This window comes from Suncus etruscus, chromosome 13, assembly GCF_024139225.1.
Source record: "Suncus etruscus isolate mSunEtr1 chromosome 13, mSunEtr1.pri.cur, whole genome shotgun sequence".
Classification (NCBI taxonomy): Eukaryota; Metazoa; Chordata; class Mammalia; order Eulipotyphla; family Soricidae; genus Suncus; species Suncus etruscus.
This window is the reverse complement of record NC_064860.1, coordinates 59,497,498-59,509,977: the sequence shown is the minus strand read 5'-3', so window position 1 is coordinate 59,509,977 and position 12,480 is coordinate 59,497,498. Positions and strand designations below refer to the sequence as shown.

The 12,480-nt window shown below is 39.2% G+C and overlaps 1 non-coding gene across 1 annotated transcript; it reads right to left on the bottom strand.

The window, feature by feature from the left end:
• Positions 1-10,470: 10,470 nt before the first annotated feature.
• On the bottom strand, positions 10,471-10,573 carry LOC126026881 (U6 spliceosomal RNA). Its single transcript, XR_007502083.1, has one exon. It is a non-coding gene; the product is annotated as a U6 spliceosomal RNA (small nuclear RNA).
• Between the last annotated feature and the right edge of the window lie 1,907 nt (positions 10,574-12,480).

The following is a 12,480-nucleotide window of genomic DNA, read 5'->3' as shown; positions in this document are numbered from 1 at the left end:
CCAAGTGAAACACAATTTCCTTTTCAGAGGTTGATTTTTTTAATAGGTTTCTAAATATCAATATGCGAGTAAGATGTTGCACTTTGGATATGAAATCATAGATTAAAATCAAAACCATTGGTGAACTCATGGACACCAAGTGATACTTGAATCATTGGAAAGTGGTACTTTGGAATTTCTGCTGTGAGCTTTGCAATGCCTTTCTCAATTAATTTGTCACCCAATAGTCCACTCCCCCAGGCCCCCAGACTGGTAAAGGAACATATGGCAAAAAAAAAAAAAAAAAAAAAAAAAAAAAAAAAAAGACTTACCTATATTAGTTTGCTCTGGATTTTGTATTTTGTTCTTGCAAAACCCTAAAAGTGTTTGGAATATCTCTAATCATCGAAAACACCACAGTGTTCTAGAAAAGACTAGTTTTACATTCAAGACTTTCATAAATCTGGCCTATGAAACTATTTCTTAAGTAATTTAATTGGCAGGCGGCTCTTGGAACTAGGGTCATTCGTAAGCTCTTTTGCATAACATAGATTCCCTGAGCAGATTCACTTAGAAGATTTACCCAGAAGGATTTAGATTTATTTATTCATTTAGAAGGAACTGTCGGTTCCTTGGAGCCGAAGTGGGTGGCCCCGCCAAAATGTGGGCATGGAAGTAATTGATGAGTTATTACCAGGTACCCTGAGACCTGTGGTATCTTCAGAACAGCTCGAACAAGATGCTACCAGCTAAATACTGCCTGTTCACTTCAGGAAATATTTTTTTAGTAAGAAAGATATTATGACTAATTTTTTATTACAGTTCTCAGATGATTTGATTAATTAGATTGAAATGCTCTGACTACTGGTTCCAAATTTTCAAGGTTTCTTCTCCCTCTTCAGTTTATTTTTGTTTGTTTGTTTTTTATTTTTATTTTTTTTGGTTTGTTTCTTGAATGATGGTGTGCATGTATTCCAGAAATGTATAATCTGGCATTTACCTGCTTGAGTGTAGCTCTTAGAAGATGTTTTCTTTATAGACCAAGATTAATGAAATACACTTTATGCGAGAAAGTGTCCTCTGTCAATTCTGTATTTCAGTCTTGGGAGGATATACAGTTGCTATTGTATGGCCAACATGTCTTTGTGTAGTTACAGAAAATCAAGTTGAGCTTCAAGTCCTATATTTGTGAAAGTGACTTATTCTTTAAAAAAAAAATTAAATGAAAGGAAAAGGAGTACAAGTAATTCTCCTAACTGCCAAATGTGTTAAATACTGTTCTAGTAGAAGAAAGTTAGTTTATTGTTTATCCCTTCAGGTTGTAAGGGACTGTGGATATAGTAGAGTGAGCCCGTAGACAACTTCTTTATAGTACATAGGATCTGCAATAAATTATTTCACTAGCTCTAAAACCTTTTCCCTAGATTTTCATAGGGAGTTGGTTTTGTTATCTCTTTAGGTGCTGTGGTAGAAATTCTACATTGTAAATTAAGTTGGCATGAGTTTAAGGCTGGATTTTTTTTTGGTGTGTGTATACTTTTTAGTGGAAAATTTAAGTGGAATGTCTGTGTAATGGATTAGTGTGAGTTACACATATTTGGAAGTATTTTAAAAATAGATTTTTAACCTTAGGTTAATACTGCTTTTTATACTTGTGTTGACATTTTCATCTGTGCCTTTGGGATAATTTAGTGCTTAATTATGGATTTTTGGTGCCTATGAGCTGACTATCACCTGAACGGTGCTTAGAGGTGAAGGTACTTCCTTGGAACGTGTCACTGTGACATCTCGCCACCTCTTCTCTGTTCTTCTTGAATGCAACTTACTTGATTTTGCTATTCTTAAAGTTTTAACATCCCAACACTTTCTGATTTCATAAAAAAACAAACAAACCCATTTTTGAATATCCATCATGAGGCCTGTTTTATATGAACAAAATTTGTTTACAAGATATAATGACACAGACTTTTCACAATGCAAATTTTGCTCCTTTCCAGCCTGTTTCTATAACATAGACTCTGTAAAGCTGGGCATATATAAACTTTCCTTCTAGAAATAGTCTAGAATTTGGCTCTAAGTCAATTATTCTCTCAACAGAACACTTTCCTTTGGGGTCTGTATCATCTAGGACCTGAGTAAGCAGCTCCTCAATCTCTAATCTGAAGAGATTGGATACTATTATTGAATTAAATGATTGTGTACTATTAAATTCAGTGGACAGAATTCATGTTTAGGGTTCATTACCAGCTATTCTCATTTGAGTTCACTAATCCAGAGATCAGAGAATATTGTTAATTTTCCAAATAGTTCTCATTGGTGATTTTACTTGAACCAGGGCTCAAAATTTTTTTCAGGATTGCTATTAGTATGATCAGCACTTCAATGAAAATGTATTTTTCTTTGGGAGGGAAATTGGCCACACTCAGTGGTGCTCAGCTATTTCTGACTCTGCACTTAAGAATTATTCCTAGTGGTGCTTGGGGAATACTATGAGATGCCACGGATGTAAGATCACCCTACCCACTGTACTATCTCTCTGACACCCCCCCCCCCAAATATTTTTTTCCCCAGCATTCCATTATTGAACAAACAAAATGCATCATGGACAACACTCTTATCAAGTGAAATGGATTGATCCACTTTATACCTTTTTTTTCAGTTGAGCAGCAGATTCTGAAAGAGTGGAAAGAAATGATACTGTCTATAGTTTACAGGAGTTCTCTCTCTCTCTCTCTCTCTCTCTCTCTCTCTCTCTCTCTCTCTCTCTCTCTCTCTCTCTCAGCAGTGCTCCTGGGGATTGCACCCAGGTTGGCTGCATGCAGGGCAAATGCCCTACTTGCTGTGCTGTCATTTCTGCCCTTTTCTCTTTTAATTGAGGTAACATTGGTTTACAACTTTCTTTTCAACACTTATTAATCTTGTTTCATGTTGATTTCACTGGCCTGATATTCCCTGCAAATCACTTCCCTAAACTTGGGTTGTCTTCCATGGAGCTATTACAAAGGATTCAAAGTGTCTGTGTTAGGACCAAGTGGGGTGGGGGGGGAGCATGACTTACAAAGGCTATTAGATTATGGATATGAAATGTTATATTAAAGGTACTGATTAAGAGTGAGTTGTAGAAATTTGGAGCACGTGAAGGGACAAGCAAACATTTTACATATAGAAAGAGCTCTTTGCATGAAGTTGGATATCAAGATCTGATTTCTTCCAATAATTGTGCATGCAGCATGTCAAATTGAAGTTGTATGAGTGTTATTTTTTTTTTCTTCCTCCTAATCTCATCTCAACAGTGTTTAGGGCTTTCAGATGCCTTACTCGTCCATATTTAGGTGGTCAATGTTTTGATGTATCTCGTAGGAAGAGTTTGTAGAAAATGTTGGCACAGTTTTAACTTTTTAAAGTGACTTTTGACATTATATTATATATATGTACATATGTCTTTATAATATTTCTGTGTTAAGTAGTATAAATGAATGGGCAAGTTTTAATATTTCGGTTGCCTTTGGATACTCTTATAATAATGGCAACATATTTTGCAATTGTTTTTTTTTTTTTAACTTGTTTGCGTATTTTGACACCAAACTAACTGAGCACAATTTCCACTTATAAATGTTACAGAACCAGGGAAGAATAATAAACTAATTTGTGAATTGTGGTTCTCTTTATCACTTGAATGATCATGGATGAAATCTTATATCTCATTGTGCTATTAATTAAAACCCAAGTTTTACAATATATCATATTGTAACCCGAAGAGTATGTGAATATTATTGAGGTTTGGTATTAGTCACTAAAAAACTAAATGTTCCAATAAAGAGAGAACTGGTTTCTACTGCTTTAATAAGAGAACCGCAGTTCATCAATTCACTTAGTCTCATCCCTTACCATGGTGAAGTTTTGTAATAACTACACTTGTATTACTGAGAAAAAAATATTTTGACACTTGACATATATAGCAGAGAATGTTAAGTGTCATTTTTAAAAAAGACTTTGTATTTAAAGTTTCTGGCATAAGTAATTATGTAAATTTTGAAATTTGTAAGAACAAAATTTTGCTTTAAAAATAAAAACTTGCTCTAGTTTTGTGACCTTGTGTACTTTTGAAATAAAATTAAAAAAGCACTTTTCTGCCTCATGGTGTGGCTTCATTGTGCCTTTAAAAAAAGATTTATAAAAAATAAATTAAAAAAATAAAAAAAGATTTACATTTTTTTTGAGCAGAATAAAGATTGCAACAACCAAGACTCAATGAAGACATCAAACAAATGTATATTTTGCCACTCTAACAGTATAGAGAATAATATAATTGGGGTTGAAATCTTCAAAGTCCAATGATTTTTTTGCAATTTATAGTAACTTTTTGTTTTTCCAAGATATTAAAAACAAATCATATGAATGAAATACATGCAAACCCAATTATAGTTTAGTTATTAATTATTTTCATTGACATAAGGAAAAGCCAAGATGGAGTGTCGCTGCTATGTGAGGTCTCCTGTTTAGTCTGTTTATACCTGTTAGATCTCCTGTTTAATAATCGTGTGGGGGGGGGGGTGCAGGTGGAATGTGTAGCAAGGCTCTCCTTCCTTCCCCCAGATTGCCCTTAGTGAGAATTGGTCTATATTAGTCTGTACCCTTCCTTCCTTCCTTCCTTCCTTCCTTCCTTCCTTCCTTCCTTCCTTCCTTCCTTCCTTCCTTCCTTCCCTCCCTCCTTCCCTCCCTCCTTCCTTCCTTCCCTCCCTCCTTCCCTCCTTCCTTCCCTTCTTCCCTCCCTCCTTCCTTCCTTCCCTCCTTCCTTCCCTCTCTCCTTCCTTCCCTCCTTCCCTCCTTCCCTCCTTCCCTCCTTCCCTCCTTCCCTCCCTCCCTCCTTCCCTCCCTCCCTCCCTCCTTCCTTCCTCCCTCCCTCCCTCCCTCCCTCCCTCCCTCCCTTCCTTCCTTCCTTCCTTCCTTCCTTCCTTCCTTCCTTCCTTCCTTCCTTCCTTCCTTCCTTCCTTCCTTCCTTCCTTCCTTCCTTCCTTCCTTCCTTCCTTCCCTTCCTTCCCTTCCTTCCCTCCCTTCCCTCCCTTCCCTCCCTTGTTTTTTTTTTTTTTTTTCAGGGCTATACCTAGTGGTGCTCTTTTCGTTACCTTGGCTCTGCACTCAGGAATTTATTCCTGGCAGTACTCAGAACCATATAGGATACCAAGATCCAACACAGATTGGCTGGCTGGGTGCAAGCAAGACCTTACTTGCTGTACTATTTCTGGCCCTAGATTTTAAAGAATATTGTCTACAGTACAATTTGCTAAATGACCCTTAATATTATTATTTAATGCTTTTTACTTAAACTGTATTTTAATTTTCCAATTTTAAAGACTGGGTCATATTTCTGTTTAATTCAATATCATATTGCAGAGCTGTTGGCACTGACAAAATTGAATGTGACTTATTCTCAGATAAGAATGTTATAGTTTAAAGACTGAGGCACAATGAAATGTAATTTCTGTATGTAATAGAGGCAGCAGCAAATACTGCCAGTGTCAGTAACTCAGTGCATTAGGGTTCAGGTTACTTCTGACTATGCTCAGAAAATTTAAGTGCTTTTTCTTTTTTTTTTTTTTTTTTTTTTTTTGGTTTTTGGGTCACACCCGGCGGTGCTCAGGGGTTTCTCCTGGCTGTCTGCTCAGAAATAGCTCCTGGCAGGCACAGGGGACCATGTGGGACACCGGGATTCGAACCAGCCACCTTTGGTCCTGGATTGGCTGCTTGCAAGGCAAACGCCGCTGTGCTATCTCTCCGGGCCCTAAGTGCTTTTTCTAAAATTAATAGCAGTGTATAGAGAAAGAGTCCTTGCCCTAAGTTAAACTTCACAAAGTAACTTACAGAATCAGTGAGATCCAAATTATTAATTTGAGTCTAGTTCATTCATCTAGGACTCAGCCCTTGATGAGCTTGCTTCTTGTTTCCTTGCTGAGCTTTTAAAATTCCAACTTAACTGGAGAAAAATTGAGAGAATATGTAACTGGAGTGATAACACAGTGCGTAGAGTGTTTGCCTCACATGCGGCCTTCACAAATTTGATCCCCAACATTCTATATGGTCCCCTCAGCCTGTCAGGAGTGATTTCCAAGTGCAAAGCTGGGAATAACCCCAGAGCACTGCTAGGTGTGGCCCCAAAACAAACAAAAAGAAGTGGAAGAAGGTAAAGGAAATAACAGAAGTAAAGTACTGTTGATGTCAGCCCCGGACTAAGTCACAACCATCATACAGGCCCCAGCCCAAATGGACTGGTTGTCTTAAAATGTAAATCTGATCAGGTTAAACACCATATTCACCTGTCAAGATGTACTGCTTGTGCTCTTTCATTTCCATGATTTTTTTTTACCTCAGGATGTGAGAGCCATACTCGATAGTTGCAGGGCCATGGTTTCATATCTTTATGAACATATAATTCCCTCAGCTACACAACAGCCCCAACTGGTTTCCATGTCTAATACTTATCAGATCTGAACATGGAAGTCCCCAAAAAACCTCTTTAGGTTCCCTCCCTCCCCCCAACTATTGTACTCATTCCTCTCTTACAAGCTATATATTAGGGGCATGCTAGGTTTCAGCAGAGCTAGTATAGCTTTATTGGTTTGCTTTAATTTGGGGACCCACCTGACTCTCCTAAGGGAATACTCCTAACTGCTCAAGAGTCACTTTTTTTTTATTTTTTGGTTTTTGGGCCACATCCAGTGACACTCGGGTTACTCCTGGCTATGCGTTCTCAGAAATCACTTCTGGTTTGGGGGACCATATGGAACGCCAGGGGATTGAACCACAGTCCATCCCTAGGTTAACACATGCAAGGCAAATGCCCTACCACTTGTGCCACTGCTTTGGCCCCCAAGGATCACTCTTGGCAGTGCCGGTAGGACTATCTGTGGTGCCAGGAAACAAACCCTAGTGGGAGATGTGCAAGGCAAGTGCCTGCTGTACTATGGCTCTGGCTCCCAGCCTCCAATTATATTTGATGTAGTTGAAGTAGGACTTTTTTTCTGATTTCTCTTTCTTTTTTTATTTTTTTTTTCTTCTGATTTCTCTTTCTGCTTGTTCGATATTTTGCTGATGGTAGTGGGAGTCCCAGACTTTGCTTGGGAAGACTGGGAGCTCCTGCACAAGATTCCCAATGTTTCAAGGCAAGGACTCAAGGATGGGGTGTTGCTTGGGCCCTGTGGTGCTAGGGCACTGAACCATGCAGTGGTATTTGGGATCTCCAGTGCTGCACACATTGGTGCCAGGGGGAACGAGTAGTGCTTGCTGTCAAACAGGTTTATCATGTGCAAGGAAAGTGTGCCTTAATCCCTAGTAATGTCTCGAACCTGTGACTGTGCAGTTTGTTGGCACATGTTTGCTTGCTGCCAACCCGGCTTTGATGCCCAGCTCCTCATAGTAATCCCTGAGAACAGAGCCTATAAGGAACCCCTGAGTACAGCTGCATGTGGCCCCCAAAACAAAACTAAAGACACTTTCTTAGAAGGTATTTTATTTTAATGGTTATGGTCTTTTTTTTGGGGGGGGCACACCCAATGACACTCAGAAGTTACTCCTGGACACTCAGGAGTTACTCCTGGCTATGCGTTCAAAAATCGCTCCAAGCTTGGGGGATCATATGGAATGCCGGAGGATCGAACTGCAGTTTGTCCTAGGTCTGCACGTGCAAGGCAAGTACCCTACTGCTTGCACCACAGCTCCAGCCCCCTGAATGGTCATCTTAGTTCCTAGATATAACTGTTATTTTGCTAGATTTTCAATAATAAAGTAGCGGTTTAAAAGAAAGTTTTTGTTTTACAGTTTTAGAGGCTGAGATCATGATCAGAAAAATGTTAGTAAAAGGAAAGGAACTGATTGCCCTCCATTTGGCTTGTAGCTGGCTGCAGGGCCTTTTCAGGCCACTTTCTCTGCATCTTTTTCTCTGATTTCCCCTTGGACACCAGTCACATTGTACTTGGACCTACCATCATGACTCCGACTTAGCTTTGTCTTTAATTACACTTTCCAAGTAAGGTGGCCTTTAGAAGCATTGGGAATCACAGTTTAATGTATGTATAACAGTGAAGATGATTAGAAAGGTAAAAGTTGGGACCTACTACTACCACTGAACTATCTGGTCGTGTGCCTGGCTGCAGCATTCAAGCAAACTTACAAAATATTTGGAAGTTAGTAGATAACACATTCCCAGAGAATGTCGCTTCATTTTACTGATTTCATATAGATATTAGCAACTAAATAAATATTCCAAACTATTTCATTGTTCTCAGGTTCCCCTATTTTCACTCCCATGAATGACCATAGCACTCTGCTAACCTTATTTATATCAACCTGCCTGATGAAAAAGTAGCCAAGGTCCAAAGACATATGCAGTAGGTAGATATTTGCATTAACATAGGCCTAGCTGGCTTTGATCCTGGTACCCCATACGGTCCCCTAAGTCAAGAGTGCCAAGTGTAACCTTTGAGTCAGAATCAGGAACCTGTAAGCCTTATTAAGGCTTAGTAGGGCACTACCATGTATGACTCCCAAATCAAAATGTATAACACTATCATTTTTGTAATATATTTTATTTAAACACCTTGATTACATACATGATTGTGTTTGGGTTTCAGTCATGTAAAGAACACCACCCATCACCAGTGCAACATTCTCATCACCAATGTCCCAAATCTCCCTCCTCCCCACCCGACCCCCGCCTGTACTCTAAACAGGCTCTCCATTTCCCTCATACATTCTCATTATTAGGACAGTTCAAAATGTAGTTATTTCTCTAACTAAACTCATCACTCTTTGTGGTGAGCTTTCTGAGGTGAGCTGGAACTTCCAGCTCTTTTCTCTTTTGTGTCTGAAAATTATTATTGCAAGAATGTCTTTCATTTTTCTTAAAACCCATAGATGAGTGAGACAATTCTGCATTTTTCTCTCTCTTTGACTTATTTCACTCAGCATAATATATTCCGTGTATATCCATGTATAGGAAAATTTCATGACTTCATCTCTCCTGACAGCTGCATAATATTCCATTGTGTATATGTACCACAGTTTCTTTAGCCATTCATCTGTTGAAGGGCATCTTGGATGTTTCCAGAGCCTTGCTATGGTAAATAGTGCTGCAATGAATATAGGTGTAAGGAACGGGTTTTTATATTGTATTTTTGTGTTCCTAGGGTATATTCCTAGGAGTGGTATAGCTGGATCGTATGGGAGCTCGATTTCCAGTTTTTGGAGGAATCTCCATATCGCTTTCCATAAAGGTTGAACTAGACGGCATTCCCACCAGCAACACTATCATTTTAAATTATTTACAAAATAGTTTAGAAGTGTTAATATTTGCAATAGGTCATCTATTCACAGATTACAAGTCATAAGATGAATATAATAAAAATAAACTTGTTCTCTAGATATACTTCCTCTCTAGGCACTGTTTATTCTGATGACTTTTGTCTAGATGACATGATCATGGTGGCAGAAAAGTGTATTTTGGTTTTGGACTAGAACAACTTCGTTAAAAATTAAGACATTGAACTGAGAAAGAAAGCAATCTTGAACAACTTCGTTAAAAATTAAGACATTGAACTGAGAAAGAAAGCAATCTTGAAAACTGACATGCAATATTCAAAGACAACTATTAGTGTCATAGCAAAGTAAGAATGGATAATTATAAACATGGGATCAGGGCTGAAAATAAAATACACATATAGAGCTCAAGGCTGAAAATAACAGTCAGTCAGTCATAATTACGAAGACAGATTTTCAAGACAAGAACAGCTGCAGTGGGCCCGGAGATATAGCACTGTGGTGTTTGCCTTGCAAGTAGCCAATCCAGGACCTAAGGTGGTTGGTTTGAATCCTGGTGTCCCATATGGTCCCCCGTGCCTGCCAGGAGCTATTTCTGAGCAGACAGCCAGGAGTAACCCCTGAGCACCGCCGGGTGTGGCCCCAAAACCAAAAATAAATAAATAAAGAAAGAAAGAAAGAACAGCTGCAGTACTCATGGAGGGTGTTAAAGAAATTCTCAGGAAGTTGATACCCTAAATCTTTTAACTATCTGGAACATGTTGAATTTGGAAAATTTATTAGATTTTTATATGAAGATATTAAATATTTAAAACAATATGATATAATATTACAATATGGATATATATCTCTAGAATGAGCTAGGCTGAACTAGAAATAAAGGGCTAGGACTCATGAATATATATATATATATATGCAGTTACTAAAGAAGTGGTGGGGGCTGGGTGGTGGCGCTGGAGGTAAGGTGCCTGCCTTGCCTGCGCTAGCCTAGGATGGACCGCGGTTCGATCCCCCGGCGTCCCATATGGTCCCCCAAGAAGCCAGGAGCAACTTCTGAGCGCATGGCCAGGAGTAACCCCTGAGCGTCACAGGGTGTGGCCCAAAAACCAAAAAAAAAAAAAAAAAAAAAAAAAAAAAAAGAAGTGGTGGATAGAAAGACTAGTAATCACATTTTCTTTTTTAAATATGAAACCCTTCCCAAATTTGTGTGTCTTCCTTGCGCAGGGGCTATGCCAGTTTTTTCTATATCATTCCAATTTTAGTATGTGTTGCCGAAGTGAGCATACCACATACTTAATATAGAAAAGAGAAAGATGGGGCCGGCGTGGTGGCGCTAGAGGTAAGGTGTTTGCCTTGCCAGTGCTAGCCTAGGACGACCACAGTTCGATCCCTCAGCATCCCATGGTCCCCCAAGCCAGGAGCGACTTCTGAGCGCATAGCCAGGAGTAACCCCTGAGCGTCACCGGGTGTGGCCCAAAAACCAAAAAAAAAAAAAAAAAAAAAGAAAGATCAAGAAAAAAAATAGGCTGCAAGATGGATGCATTCTTGAGTTCAGTGCTACCATCTAGTGGGCAGTTTATGGCAATTTGGGAAGAATTTCTTTATTCCATCAGGTCCAAAGCTTGTCTGGTACTTTGGAAAGTTTGCATGAAATCCCTGATAGAATTTTTTGCTCTAAGTTTGATTTTGGTATTAAATCAGGCATAGGATTAGTCCAAATAAAGATAAATAAAATGAATGTGGGATACATTCAGTCTGGATAACCTTAGACAAATCCCTTTATTTCTTTTTGTTGTTGTTGTTTTTTGGGCCACACCTGGTGATGCTCAGGGGTTACTCCTCACTTTGCTCTAGAAATTGCTCCTGTTGGGAGACCATATGGGACACCGGGTGTCGAACTTCAGTCCAGTCCATCCTAGGTCAGCCACGTGCAAGGCAAACGCTCTAATCCCTTTATTTATGTTTTGCCTTTTTTTTTTTTTTTGTGGTTTTTGGATCACACCAGGCAGTGCTCAGGGGAAACTCCTGGTTTCATGCTCAGAAATTGCTCTTGGCAGGCACGGGGGACCATATGGGAAGCCGGATTCGAACTGATGACCTTCTACATGAAAGGAAAGCGCGTTACCTCCATGCTATCTCTCTGGCCCCTAATCCCTTTATTTCTATAGTAGCTTTACTTGCCAGTACAATGAGATGAGACTTAGGTGGTCTAGGATCGTTAAGTCAATGCATAATAAGTGCTTAGATTGGTACATTTTATTAATTATATTATATTCATAGTTGTATATACATAATTATGTTCTGTGTACCTGTGTAGCCTGCGATCATCTTCATTTTGTTACAATAGTAATATTTTATATCTTACTAATACAGAATAAGGTGATTGCTGTCCAGGTCCCAAACCTGTTATCTCATTCTAATTATTAATAGCAATAACTATTATCTCTGATTGAAAATGTCTCAAATTGTCCCAGATTGAACAATGGTTAACCTAGCTGTGAGGTTTAAGAGTAGCTCAGAATTAGAGCATTGGTGGTTTTGTATTAAGGAAGAATAAAAGAAAGAAGAGACAGTTTACCTACCTGTCAGTTCACTAAAAAGTCTTACCACTATAATTATAAGTTGTGATGTTTTTTGTTTTGTTTTTGGGCCACACCCGGTGAATGCTTAGGGGTTACTCCTGGCTCTGCTCACGGAAATCACTCCTGGCAGGCTCAGAGGACCATATGGGATACCGGGAATCGAACCACCATCAGTGCCGGGATTCGAACCACCGATCTGATTGCATGTGATGCAAATGCATTACTTCCATGCCATCTCTCTGGCCCCAGAAATCGCTCCTTCTGTGGGCACCATATGGGATGCCAGGGAATCTAACTGCTGTCCATCCTAGGCTAGTGCTTGCAAGGCAGACAGACGCCTTACCTCTAGCACCACTGCTCTGGCCCCTGAGCTTGCAGTTCTAAGAGAAGATAATGCACAGAAAAGGTAGCAGTGCCTGCGATTGGCAAACTAAGAAAACCATAGTTCTCGAAGATTCCATTTTCACCAATGTTTTGGCCAGGAGGGGGCATCATAATACATTCCCAGAAAAGAAGTAAAATTAGATAATTGCATGAGAAAATATAATCTCTGCCTTGCTAAGTAAGTGAATCTATGTCCAAGACACAGATATACTAATACAATGTT